A 14,944-nucleotide genomic window follows, 5' to 3' on the forward strand; every position below is an offset into this window, starting at 1 on the left:
GAACCTAAGAACAAGGACTATGCCATATATATGTCATACATAGGGTGTCATTAAACTTTTACTTGTTGGTGGATTGACTGATGCTTTGATTACTAACACAGACGGAAGAGAGGCATTTGATGTACATTTTTTTGTCTAGTGGTAGGATTATAACCCTCCTTACCCTGCAACTTCAATATCTTCACTTCTCAAAATGACTTAAGGAGAAGATAGCACCCAAAGTGCATGCGCATGGCCTCCATAGGGTTTGAGCTTCCTATATCATGGCAGCTGGATAGCAAGAGGGAGAGTAAGACAAGTAAGGATTACAAGAGGCCCAGGCAAAATCCTCAAGGTGTCTAGCCTCCAACTTATACAGTATCACTTCTACATTTTAGTGGCCAAGAATGAATCATAGGATCAGCCTCACCCCTGTGTTAAAGAAATCCTACCATTTGTGACAACATGGATGGATCTTGAAAGCATTATGCTAAGTGAAAAAGTCAGATAAAGAAAGACAAATACTGTATGATCTAACTTATATGTGGAAACTAAAAAACAAAATATGGCAAAACAAAAAACAAACTCAGAGAAAAAAAGATCAGACTTGTGGTTATCAGAACCAGGAGGTGGGGGAGGAGAAATTGGAGGAAAGTGGTCAAAAGGTCCACCCTCCAGTTATAAGATAAATAAGTACTAGAGATGTAATGTACAACATGGTGACTACAGCTAACACTGCTATAAGATACATAGGGAAATTGTTATGAGAGTAAATCCTGACAGTTCTCATCACAGGAAAAAAATTTTTTCCCCTTGATTCTGTTCTTCTTCCTTTTCTTTTTTATTGTATCTATATGAGAAGATGGTTGCTAGCTGAACCTATGTGGTGATGATTTCACAATATATATAAATTAAACCATCATGCTATACACCTTAAACGTATACAGTGATGTATGTCCGTATTTCTCAATAAAACTGGGAAAAAAAGAAATATATGTTTGGTCTTTGACCTGTTTCTGGCACAGAAATCCTTGGAATTTCCTCATGAAAGGGACAAAGTTGTGTTTTGTTACACTCATGATGTGACTTTTGGACTATACCTAAAGATGGGCGCTGGTCGCCACCATAGTCAACAATGTGATTAGAAGGTTAGAATTACACGACTGTGTAATAAAGCCTCCATAAAAAACCCCGAAAGGACAGGTTTCAGAGAGCTCCCCGGTTGGTTAATGTGTAGAGTTGCTGGGGGAATGGCAGGACCCAGGGAGGGCATGGAACCCCATGGCCCTGCCCCATACCTTGCCCTGTGTCTCTTTTCCATCTGGCTGTTCCTGATTATATCCTTTTATAACAAACCAGTAACCTAGTAAGTAAAATATTTCTCTGGGTTCCTTGAGCCACTCTGACTAATTTATCAAACCCAAGGAGGAGGTTTGGGACCCCCAATCTATAACCAATCAGTCAGAAGCCCAGATGACAACCTGGACTTGGGACTGGCATCTGAAAAAAAGGGGAGGGGCATAATCTCGTAGGACTGATGCTGTGGGTTCTTGATGTTCTCTCTCCAGGTAAATAGTGTCAGAATTGAGTTAAATTGTAGGACACCCAACTGGTGTCTAAGAATTGCTTGGTAGTATATGGGAAACTCCCACACTACCACCACCACATTGGAATTGGGCCCGGAACCCCCTTTACCTTAGAACACATTAGGAGCCCCTTCTGAGTGCTCGCTTAAGTACACGTATCACAGCAATTGCTGCTATATTTTACTAAGATTACTTGTTTAACTATGTGTCTCCTTGAACCAGCTGCTGCTGAGAGCGCCCGTCCTGCTCAGAGCTGCATCCCCCGTACCTGGCCGTGTACATCACATAGGGCGGACCCTCAATATTCAGCCAATCATGGAGGTGGATTGTGTCTACAGCAAACTTTGCTAAAGGTATCCTTTGGCTTCATGAGTCAGGAACAAACTCTTGGTCTTTGTCTCCCTCTTTTATTTTCTCCCTCTTTAACTTTTCCCCAAATATACAAGCGCATCTATTTTCATGGTAATCACGCCATCAGGACTTGTCCAGAGCCACTTTTTTTTCCTGCTGCGGCTCCTGTGGGCTTGTGATTATCATGCATGAGACAGAGACGGGGCGGGGGCATACGCTGCTTCTGAAAAGGAATCTACCAAGAGGCACAGCCAGGAGCTTAATAGGGAGCATGATCTGCAATTTGCTGAGTATAGCTCTACAAGGAGCCCGGAGCTGGGCTTGTGACATTCCATTTCTCAGAGGATTTCAGCTGCGGCTGCCGCTTCAGGAAAGGATTGATGACTCTGATAAGAGATTTGAACACAGTCCTCTTAAAAAACGGAAGGGCTGGGGTCGTCGGGCTAATTGGGATTGCAGGCATGTGTCTGTGCATGTCATACATACTAATGTGTGTAGAGTAGCCACGGAGTATAGAAGGGTAGAATATTTGAGGATAAAGCAAAAGCCAAAAAGACAAAGGCAACAGGCAATCTAATCCACTTAATGGGTCAAGGAGCTCGGAGCTGAGCCGCAAATGCATCATTTGATAACGGTAATGAAAAAGACAGCAATCTATATCTACAAACAGCATTAAGGCAGATTTGGTTTAGAGGCCAAACTCAGTTGATGTGAAATTTACGAGACTGGCTGTCTCTCGGATACGCTTGAAGATGGCGGTGCATTCGGTTCCTTCTTTGCTCCTTTGGAGCTCACTGTGACTTAGGTCTTATTTCCAAGGTGCGTTTTCCTGATATGTGAGGAGCTGTTTTGTTTAAATGACAATTAAGCACTTGCTACCCAGTCTTATCTTAATGCTGAGGATGCCAATTTTACAAGTGGGTGAGGCCTAGTTAGTGGCGCTTTGGGCCTTTCATTTCCCTGTCCAGTCTCTGTGGGCCTCTTGCTCTCGAGGGAGTGCACGCACACGCACACACACACACTCACAGAGTTAAAAGTTGCAGTGGCTTGAGATGAAATTTACAGTAAGGCATGTGTCTGAATCATAACATAGCAGCTGGTCCTAGAAAATGCCTGAAATGTGTGTCCTGATGATTTGGACAGTGTGCTTTGTGTTTGCAATTCCCAAGGTGTCAACCAAAGTTCTAATACATCCTCCAGAGTAATCACAGTACATTGCACTGCAAAATATGCAGGATGTGTTAAATTTTTCCCTCCTGATGATGCCTCAGTCAATAGCAGGTAGCATTCACAAAGGGTAATGAAGTCTGCTTTCAACACAGCAATGTTCCTACAATTATGTGCTGACTGACCTTCCCTTTGTGCTATGCCTGCAAAGAAAGGGAACTCTGGTATATTGTACAGAGCAGAACACATGCAAGTCAGATGCCTTGAAGTTAGCAAAGAGCTCGTCCCCGCAGCATGTGATGTGAGGTTTCACCGCAGACTTGCTCTTATTCAAGAGTCAAAGCAGCCCAAATCAGAAGTCTGGGCACAGATTTGGGGAAAACAGGTATTTTTGTTTTGTTTTTTTTTAAGTCACCCTGGGACTCAGGTCTTCACTTGTTTTGTGAGAAATGTTATAATAAGGGAAGCCACTGTATTGACTTCTTCTACAAATCTAACCTAAGCATACACGCCCTTGTGGAAGAAGTATGAATTAGACATAAATGCTGCAGCGTAGAAAAGTGTCCGTCCCTCTTTAGTGTTTCATGGTCGCTCTTGCACGTCTCTGTGCTTTGGTTGGGGTAGTAACCCCTGTAACAAGGAGACTCCAGAATATGTAATCACTTGAGTTCAAATAGACATGTATTTCTTGCACACCTAGCAGCCCAGGACCATTTCAAGTGATCAGGGTTGGTGATGACGGGGATGAATGTTCTGCCCTACACTGTCACTCAGAGAACGGGGCTGATGGAGGCTTTGTCAAATACAGATGATGCCCACAGTCTCTCTGGACCTCTCCATCCCAGTCAGCTGGAAGGGGAAAGCAGCATGGAAAAACGCATGTGAAAGTTTGCATGGGCTGTGGCCACATTGCTTCTGCTCATGCATTCCTCCGGCTAGAAATCAGCCACACCTAGCTGCAGGGGAGGCTGGGAGATGTCACCTAACTGGGTGCCCTGGAAGAAGAGGACATGGATTATGTGAGCAGCTAGCCTTCTCTGCCACACTCCCCTCATCCCTGCTTTTTAGTGGTGGACTTCCCAGTTTCACAGGGTCTGTCACAGGGTTCTAAAAGGATATGCTTTCAAGATGCAAGGATTACTATCTGTGGGATTCTCTTAAGTGTCCAGGCACAACTTACCTCCTAAATTCAAGAGGGAGAGAGCCCCAAAACCCTACTGTACATCTATCTGATTGCCCCTCAAATAAGCACCTCCAATTTGACATGCATGAAATCAAATTTATCTTCTCACCTCTGTAAAATATTATCTATTCCTAAGGCTGTGGTAGGGATTAAATGACTCAGTATGCGTAAACCGCTCAGAAAAGTGCCAGTACGTAGTGGATACTTAAAAAGTGTTGATTACTATTATTTCCCTCCCTCCTTCCTCCCCCACCAATCTGTTTCCCATCCCATGACTCCTTCTTACGGGGCTCTTACCACCTTCCAGTCACGTTCAGATAACTCCAGGCTGCTGTCTCAGACACTCATTGCTTCTGAACGGAACTCTTACAAATCCTGCTAAATGCCCCTGCTTTCCCTGGTCTCTTCGTCCTCTGACTCTGTCTCTGGAATATTGCCAGAGTCATAGCATTAAAGCATTCTAAAATTATCAAACACTTCAATGACTTCTATTTGTCTACAAGGATGACGACTACAATCCTTAGAGCTGAAAAGGAGGGGGGGGCACCTGGGTGGCTCAGCTGGTTAAGCATCTGACTCGGTTTCGGCTCGGGTCATGATCTCAGGGTCATGAGATAGAGCTCCACGCTCAGCACAGAGTCTGCCTGTCCTCTCCCTCTGCTCCTCCCCAGGCTCATGTGCACACCCACACACACACTCTCTCTCTCAAATAATAAATAAAATCTTTTAAAAATAATAATAAATAAAATAAATCTTAAAAAAAGAAAGCTGAAAAGGAGGGTCAAGCCATATTGGGGAGGCCTTGAATTCTATCCCAGTTCCCACACTCCTCTCCTCCCTTTCTCTGTACCAGCCATCACCAACTACTCACACACTTCATGTTGTGTCTCCTCGGTTCTGGTCCTTGTATCTAGAAAGCCCACCTTTTTGTCCTTCTCTCAAATTTCTCATCTCAAACTCAAATATCATTTCATCAGAGTAGCAGTCCACCTCCAACCAGAATTCCTCTGGTCTGCCTCCATTTTCCCCTAGCATCTTATCGGTACCTCTCTCACCTATCAATTATGATTTGTCCTAAAGTTAATGGAGCCCATCTCCTCCGGTTGACGAGTCCTTGAATGTTCCCAAGCAGAGTCAGCCTCACCACCATGATGTTTCAACTTAATTTCTAAAGTCTCTCAGCTTATTGGGGTATAAATGTGAAACTGTTTTATTTTTACTCCAATAACTACCTTCAGCTACGCTACCTTGATTCTTTCTGCCCCATTAACAACATGAAGCAGATTCAGTGAATTTTTAGCACCTGTTAGATACCAGAAAATCTCTCAGTTTGGATCTAAAACCCCTGTTTCTTCTTTTTCTAGGCTGATGTTCCTCTAGTGTTGAGAGAATGAAGGGGGGGGGGGCGGAAACAGAATCTCCTTGCACGGTAAGGGACTCTCCCCAGACTCATTCTGTTTCAATCTAGTTCCACCCAGTGCTGGTGGCATCTCATTCAGTGCTGTGGTGGTATTCTGAGAAAAAGACTGGCTTTAAGCCCAGCACCCTCCATAACTGAGGACTTCTCCCAGAAGTCCCAGCACCATCTCCACACACCCCAGCTCTATCTCCGGGTACAACGGTGTATTGTTTGGTACAGTGGCTCACTAGGCCAGCCCACAGCACTGCTTCTCAGTTAAACCTGGTACTATTCACGGAGAGCCACCTGGACTCCAAAGTCCTCTGGACACTGGAGTCCCCTCCTATACCCTCTAAGGCCTATGAAGAATCAGGATGAGACACAGCTTGTCCTGTCTTTTTCCCACACACCTGATACTATGATCAGTTCAAACGTGTTAGAGTAGCCCATTCCAGTAGGCCTTTCATCCTCAGAAATCTCTAGATCTGAACACTCTTGGTCTAAGTATGTCCACAAACCTCAGGGCGCATGTGAGATGCTGGGACTGAAAAGGACAATGTGGGCCCTGACTTCAGCAAACTCCTCCAATAACCCTTAAGACATTCACTGTATACAGGGGCATCGGGGTGCTTCCAGAAAGTTGATGGCTCAGCATACCCCCATCCAAGGAATGAGATGCCAACCCCCAGGTCTTGAAGTTAATCCTCGTCTTTACAAGAAATTCTCTAAGAGTCCCACTCTACTGGCTTTAGGGATGGAAGGCAATAGTCTTTCACCTGGAACACTGCACTGTTCACTCAGCCAAGACTTCTCTACCTTTCCATTCCCTTCTCCTGACAGGGGTAGGTGGAGATAGGGCCAGCATAGCTCTGGCCCTTCCAGAGGCAGTGCTGGCCTCTTTAACTCAAGAGTTTCTTTGGAATGTGCTGCATGTAGGGCCTTTGTCCAGATTTGGGCCTTGGCTACAATTCTGGGGCCGAAAAAAATACCATTTTAACCCACTATTAAGTACCTTATACATATATATCCACACTTCTGTTGGCCTTATCACTGTTTTTATAATACATTCTTCTAAATGTACATCTCCCGGCAGGCACTGGCAATTCTTTGAAGACTGAATCTTCTTCAGTTTGTTTCGCCATTTCTCAGCACAGCGCTAACCACTTTGTGGGTGCACAACGATGTCCACTACATTATTTCCTAATCCTCCAAAAATTAAAGTCCCAGAACCACGACATGCCAACCTCATTTGGGGGGTTCTTGTTTTCCAGAAGATAAAACTCAGGACCAGAGAGATGAGATCACTTATCTCAGGGTACACGTCTAGTTGGGATTCCATTTCGTATACAGACTCACACACTTAATGGTGCAGCCGAAGCAGAAGTAAGCCAAGCATTATTTGATGACTGGCCTTTGGAGAAAAGAAAGAGGGTAATGGAAAACACTGTACAAATTCCAAAAGTTAATTTTTGCATATGAAGCACATTTTTCATTCCTGGTCTGGTAGGGTTTGCCAGTGTGTGCCGTGACTAATTCCTATTGGCCCAGCCTAGACTTCCTGTTTTCAGGGCAGCATGACAGATTTGTTGGTATAATTTGGCTTTAATTCATCTCAAGCCGATCCTGGAAACCCGAGGCTCTGTCATGTCTTTAACTCCATTTTTCTCTCTTTGCTCCTTCTATTAATAAGCAGAGACCACTCAATAGGGCAATCTTAACTGCCCACTGAAGGTGACAGCCCAAAGTATAAATCACTCGTCTCATTTACCCTTTTAATTCTGTTCTGGGAAAAGTAGCGGTTTTGTTTTCTTATCTCTCAAGTGGATCCGGAGCTGATAAGCTCATTCAAGACAGCTTCAATGCTTCTTGGTGAATCAGACTTTCCAGGGCAGCCTGCCTGAGAAGGGCCATCTCCTCCAGTGCCATCTCACCAACCCAGAGTGAGTCAGAGCTGATCCAAGATTTCCTCTGGGCCCCTAGCTGTGCCCACACTTCACTCCATCTATGAAAGCGTGAAGTGGTTGGAACCTGAGCAATTACCCAGGGAGGTTTTTCTTCTGCATTGTCTGTAAGCACAACAAAGCAGCTCAATTATTCAGAAATCTCAGAAAAGGGTGGAAGGGAGAAAGGTAGAAAGAAGCAGCCCACTGCGATGGCCATTGTCTTCCACACATGGGGGGCTCCTTAGGGGAACTCTGGACAGTTTGCGATGAGAGGGGTCTCTGGGCACAGATCCTTTGGCGGGGGCAATTCATGAGCCAACAGCCCCTCAGCAGAGGCACCTATCTGTCTTGTTCACCTTCAGGCTCTGGGTAAGGCCTGATCTAAAAATCTGCCCCAGCCTTCCTTGGCAAAGAAGTAGAAGCCACAACCTTTGGCCTCTGGTGAGTCCTTGGCCCAAACATGAACCAACTACCATAGGCGGGGAGACTAGAGCACTGGTCAGCCATCCTGCATCGTGTGCCCAGCCCCAAATGTGTTGAGAGAAAGAAAATGCCACATGGTAAATGCCACGGAGACATGGGGGGCAGGGGGGTACTCCTCTGAGGAAGGGGGGCTGTGCAGTCATCTATACATCAATACAAACCCTTTTACACTTTTTTATTTCTATTATTAAACTTGTCCATTAACATATTACTAAGATAATTTTGATATTTTGCCTAACATTTAAGTATTTTGTGTCATGCCTACTGGACATAATATTAAAATATATTAGACTTTTCCGAAGACCATTAGGCTGTGCACACAATATCCAGCAGTTGCACACGCTGACAACCATCTGTGCTTTTCCAGCAAGGTCCCACATCTCAAATTTCTGTGTCAAGTACCCTGTGTTTCCCAGTCAATTCCTTTCCTGTCCCATCTCTAGGAATCACATGGAAAAAAAGTCTAGAAATAAATAAGAATTTCAGAATGGGAAGGAGAGGGAAGATGTATTGCTATCGATCAGTCATACTTATCTATAGGAAAATTTGAAACACAGGACATTTAGAGGGCCTACGAGTAATTTCTGGAAGTAGGTTTTCAGAAAGCAAAACAACCGTAGAACTTTCTTAGACAACATCTAATTCTCAGAAGGTCTATTAACAGAGGAATGGTTATCTTTATGTAGAGTTGGGAAAGCTGGGAATCTTTCCTTAATACTTCTCCTTGTTCTCGTTCTGCTACTGGACCCATCACCATGACGTCTATCATGCAACTCCTTGACACTGCAAAGGGGACACTAGGCTGATTGTCCCTTTCATCACATCATGTGACTTGGAGTTCCCAGTGCTACAAGCCAACCCCCCTCATTTTCATTTCACTCTTAAGTAAATGTGGGCAGCCAAGAATTATGAGTGTTCATAATGAGGTGTTCTTGTAAGATTTAATGTTTCTAGTCTGCCATCAACATAACACTAGGCCTTTGGTATTTCTTATAAATGGGTCTTTACTCTTCAAAGAACACTTCTGTTGCTTTCTGTCCAAAGATTCACTTAGGCAAAAGCATGACTTAAGGGAGTATAAAAGAATAACAATCATTTCTACGTTATAAATCGCCTCACCAGCAAATACTTAACAGTAAAGGGAAGAGATGAGAAGACCCTGGGGTTTAGTGATGACAGAGAGCTCTAAGCCTAGAGAGAAAGGCATTGTTTTCAGGGAAGAGAGGATGGAAAGGGACAAGGAATTACAATTCCGTTATGGCTGCTTCATTCCAAGCCCTCTCCAATATAGGGGATTGACAAGGATAAATATAAAAATCTCCATCCCTCAGAGAACATCACAAGCCACTAGGGAAGACAGGAGCATACGTTAACTAAAAGGGTGTCTCATGCATTGAAGGTGTCTAATCAATGCTCATTGGCCTGAAGATTTACCTACAATAAGATTCAAGTTCTCACACTGCACATGGTATTCTGGCTCTACCACTAACAAGCTGTGTGGTGTTGTACGGGTTACTTAACATCTCTGTGCCACCCTGAACTACTTGGCTTGGTGCCTGACTAATAAATGCAGTTGTAGTTAATATTTTTTTAAAGATTTTATTTATTCATTTGAGAAAGAGAGTGAGAGAGAGAGAGAGCATGAGCAGGAGGGAGGGGCAAAGGGAGAGGGAGGAGCAGACCTTCCCCTGAGCACGGAGCCCGATGCGGGGCTTGATCCCGGGCCCCTGAGATCATGACCCGAGCTGAAGGCAGATGTTTAACTGACTGAGTCACCCAGGCGCCCCCATAGTTATTATTAATATTATTGTTGTTGTGTATTCTCTCTCCATCTCCCACCTCGCTCCCTCCTCCTCCCTTCCTTAAACCTGTGCTCAGTTCCTTCCAAACCAGGGACTGCTTTAACAGACACGTTGTGATTTCGCCCATCTCTCAGTCTGTGACTTTCATTCTCTCTTGTCCATTCAGAGTGGACGTCTCAGACCAGTTTTAAACCCTTTTGAAGGAGGCACTGTGGTTTTTCACATTTATAATTCCAGCAGCTAGCATACTTCCAGGAATAGTTTAGACACTTCACAAATATTTGTTCAATTGAATTAGCTATGTATGAAACTAAATAGTGTGAATAAAACTGTATACATCAATACAAGGAGAGTGAGGAATTCTTTGTAGGGAATGAATCATGGAAGGTTTCCCGTAGGAGCAGACAGTTTAACTTGAAAGCTTTGAAGGATGAATTCATCAGGGGATCAAGGTTTGGAGTGTTTACGTGTTGTAGTTGGCTTAAGAAAAATAAGATCGTGGGCCCAAACGCAAGACAGCGTAGAGTGCGTGCTCTGGAAGCAGGGAGCTGAATGAAGGAAAGAATGGAGACGCACATTTATTCTCTAAGCAACAATTTTGTTGTCACGCTAAGAGAAAGCACAGCTTGGATTGTTTGGCTTCATTTTAGCTTCTCCCCTAATATTATTTTTGTCAACTCGTGAGTAATGACGAAGGAAGGGCCCTTAGCCACTTCTCAGACTCTCATGGATAGAGACACCAAAAAATAACAAACAACTCTCACCACCATTAAATCTCCCACTTCCCAAGTCTTCTTTGTTCTTTATTTTCCAAAGGTGATGGTGACCTTTTCTCCATTCTCTTCTACTTCATCTTCAGGTCTGAGCTTGTGTAGACGCGACCCTTAGCAACCTGGTGTTCCAGAAGAAGGGAATTTCACACAGAGTCACACCTTTGGCAAATATACCCCAGACAGGTCAGCTATTTTCTGTTTGTCAGTGGACCACAAAATAATCCACCAAAAGGCAGATACAGTACAAGACTGAGACCAAAGCAAAGGACCACACCTCCCATTCAGTCTGCCTCTAGAAGTTTAAGCTAGGGTTGGGCCCGAAGACTTAAAGACCTGAAAACAGTGAGGAATGGGCCAGAGCGGAACAGTCAGATAGTACAAAGACCTGTGGCAGGAAGTGCTTGGTATGTTTGGGGAACAGGAGAACAAGGGTAGGGGAGGAGGCAGGAGTGGGAGGAGATGGTGAAAGCAGAGAGATCAAGGACTGGTGGGGGTGATGGGGACCAGAACACGCAGGGTATTGGAGGCCATGGCAGAGGGGAGTATGTCTGCCTTCTTCCTACCTTGTTTGGATGAACAAGGCAGACATACTCCCCTCCTTCATAGAGAAGAATCTGCCAGAGAAAAGGGACCTCTGAAAAAAAGTCATCACAAACATGATAAGCATATGAAATGACAATACAAGTATGAGAGGATCATATAATGAAGGACTTTAATGCCTCTAGGGGGGTTAGAATAGACTTCTTAATTTCTTTAAAGAAAGTATCAGTCTGGCGATAGAAGAGGTGGGGTAGAACATTCTAGGGAGAAGACACAGAATGGGCCAAGGCCCGAAATTGTGAGGGAGCAGAGTGCATCCGAGGCAAAAAGGCCAGGGGAGCCAAGCGTTGGATCTGAGGAGGGGAGAGGGACTGAAGAGGCCTGTAAAACATGGCAGAAGCTCTGGTCTGTGTTCCAGTAGCCGGAGGAAGCCACTGAAAGCAGAGGAGTGATACTATCAGATGGGAGCTTTAAGAAGGTCACGCTGGGAGGTAAGTCAGTATGCCTGAAATAGTATGGAAGGGAAGGGGCAAGAGATAACATGGAGACATTAGCTGGATCAGGTTATGTGGGAAAAGACCCAGAAAAGTTTTTTCCAGAATGAAAAAGGAAAAAAGTTAGGAGGCCCAATATGCACTAAGGCGAATATCAGACACCTCTCTAGGGAAGTGTCCCTCCCTTTCCCACTGACTTCATTGTCTTGACCAATGAGGCTGCAAGTTATTTTTCCATCTTGTTCTTAGGCTCACGTGGTAACTGTCAATATGTGGGCCACCTACACAGGTGCTTCCATACTCCCCTGAACGTGCAAAGGGATCCCCTGGTGACCTTATTACCAGGCAGGTTCCTATTCAGTAGGTCTGGGACAGGCCTGAGAGTCTGCATTGCTAACATGCTCCCAGTAATGCCTGTGATGCGAACCACGCTTTGAATAGCTAGGCTGTATAGAGTTCTAGAGCTAAACAGAAGGTATGTTAGGCCTTCTGAACACATACATAGCCACAGAGTTAAAAAAAAAAACACAGCAAGCCAACAAACAGAACTAGATTATGCCTCTGTGACTGTGCTGCCTGTTTTCAGAAACCTTGGATGTGACTTATCTTTCCATAAAGAGACTTGAGGAGATAACTCGGTGTGTAACTTAACTGGAAACAGTTGAACAACACTCCTCTAGGAAGCGCCAACCTGGGTCGGTCAGACTGTGACCCTACACCACAGTGACACCTGCTGGTGTGTTGGTGGATTACAATGGAGGCTTTGAGAATATTTGAGCAAACTTTTTCACACAACTTTGCCTAAAGGGCATCTTCTGGTTGTGAAAGGAACTTTAAAATAAGATGCCTGAAGTTCCTTGAAAAGAATCAGGGTCTATACAGTGGTATGAGGATAAATGTTTAACAGCTTGCTCTCCAGTTTTAATATATGTGTATTTATATGTACTTATATTTATAAATAAATATATATGAGATGTGCAGCACGTGATTTATAAATAAAAATAATAAAATTTACAATACATTTTATTGTAAATTCTACACATAAGTTGATTCTCACAGAATCCTCTTGCTTGTTTTTACCACACTTTTGTATCGGTCGGTAACCTATAATTGCAATCCAACCATGTTTTGACAGAAACAGCCTATGAAAACATGCTCGCCGAGTATGCAATTTAGCAAAAAGCCATTCACGTCATTGATGGCATGAATGTAATGCTGGCGTTAACATCAGTTGATATTTTTGTTTACATTAATGAATAAAATAGTGAGACAACATAAACATATGTTAGCACTTCACTCACTTGTCAATGACATGAAAATCACTTCTTGGAGGATGATAGTTTTGAAGATTGGAAGATATTTCTTCAATTTTTGGACTATTTACAATGTAAAAGCTACAGACATGAGTTTAATCTGCATTAATAAATTTTTCCATCATTTTCTTAAGTTTACATGGTCAACAAAACAACAAATCCGGCCCTAATTTGTGGCATTTTCCAACTTCCATGTTATAATACTCCCACCATGAGGAGTTTCAGCCTACCAGTGTGATATCACTGGCCATTAGGTCAGGAACACGCAGTAGCACGCCATTCTATAGTGTTTCCGCCTACAGGCAAAATAGATGTAAATAACCTCATGAGTATAGGTAAAAGAAAACTGTAGTGAAAGAATTAAGAAGTGGGGCGCCTGGGTGGCTCAGTCGTTAAGTGTCTGCCTTTGGCTCAGGGCGTGATCCCAGCGTTCTGGGATCGAGCCCCAGAGCAAGCCCCACATCGGGCTCCTCCGCTGGGAGCTTGCTTCTTCCTCTCCCACTCCCCCTGCTTGTGTTCCCTCTCTCGTTGGCTATCTCTCTCTCTCTGTCAAATAAATAAATAAAATCTTAAAAAAAAAAAAAAGAATTAAGAAGTGACAAATTCTGAGTGTTTTTGAAATTTGTTTTTAAATTATTTATTGTAAGTTAACATAATTTAATTTTTAAGAGTGACTGTTTTTAACAGCCAGCTCACAAAATTCCTAAAAATTTAACAGTTTGCTCCCATGCACCAGTCAGCACCAGCTCTAGCACACCACTGGGTCTGTGGCATGGGGAGATTTGAGGCTAACATAGAAAGGGACTCTGAGAGGATACTTGAGGAATTTAGACCTAAGGAAGGTCTATGCTACCTCTTGACCATGTCAACAAAATCTGGCAGATGAAATCATGCAATCACAATGGAATATAGCTGAACAAATCCTGATGTGAGAAAAGAACTAAACAAGTTGTCTTACTGAACAGTGGACCTTAGCAGGAACATTGAAGGGACAAAGGTGGGGGGGGGGCTGCCCAAGGGGAAAGGAGGAAGACAAACTCCTGGTGGGGCTGCTCTCTCCAGAAACTTTGATGCCAGTGGTTGGGGCCCTGCCTGATAACAGGGTAACTAGAATGTTAGAAGGCCAGCAAAATATTCAGCCCCCAAAGCATGTTTACCAGCAGTGAGAGAGAAACAAAACAGGAAAAAATTAACCCTTAAACTCCACTCCTAAAAAAAAAAAAAAAAAAAAACCTTGTCCAATGGAAAGCTTTGTGGAAATCTGAAGTTTCTGCAAAGGACAGTAGAATGAAGGAGCCTCTGCCTTTGTTTTGTTGTGAGCAATGAGTCCCAATCTATTTATCCTCCACCTAAAGGGAAAAATGACTATGTTTGCTTACTTAGGGATTAGCCATTTTTTTTTAAAGATTTTATTTATTTATTTGACAGAGATAGAGACAGCCAGCGAGAGAGGGAACACAAGCAGGGGGAGTGGGAGAGGAAGAAACAGGCTCATAGCGGAGGAGCCCAATGTGGGGCTCGATCCCAGAACGCCGGGATCACACCCTGAGCCGAAGGCAGACGCTTAACCGCTGTGCCACCCAGACACCCCGGGATTAGTCATTTTTAAATTGGAAAATCCATCTGAAAATCAACAGGCCAGGGAGGGATTTTAGAGATAATCTAGTCCAGTCTTCATATTTCACAAGTAGCTATAAAAACTGAGATTTCTGTATCCAGGAAGATGGAGTAGAAGTACTTTTCCATTCTCCTTCTGAAAAGTACAACTAAAAACCCTTATTATTAAAAGAAAAACAAAAACAAAAAAATATTAAAAGACTTTGAAGAAGTCAAACTGTGAGCTCTCTTAAAAAAAAAAAAAAAGACTTTGAAAAATGGAAAGAAGGTGGATCTGCTAGTGAACTTGGTACCCAAGGAATGACACTATGCTG

The 14,944-nt window shown here is 43.6% G+C and overlaps 1 protein-coding gene across 1 annotated transcript in view; it reads right to left on the reverse strand.

The window, feature by feature from the left end:
• POFUT3 (protein O-fucosyltransferase 3) overlaps positions 1–14,944 on the reverse strand; it is a 469,410-nt gene that overhangs the window by 351,610 nt on the left and 102,856 nt on the right. The gene's annotated exons all lie outside the window — the stretch shown is intronic.

The sequence above is a fragment of the Ursus americanus genome, chromosome 27 (assembly GCF_024610735.1).
Source record: "Ursus americanus isolate L20-20 chromosome 27, mUrsAme1.1.p, whole genome shotgun sequence".
Taxonomy (NCBI): Eukaryota; Metazoa; Chordata; class Mammalia; order Carnivora; family Ursidae; genus Ursus; species Ursus americanus.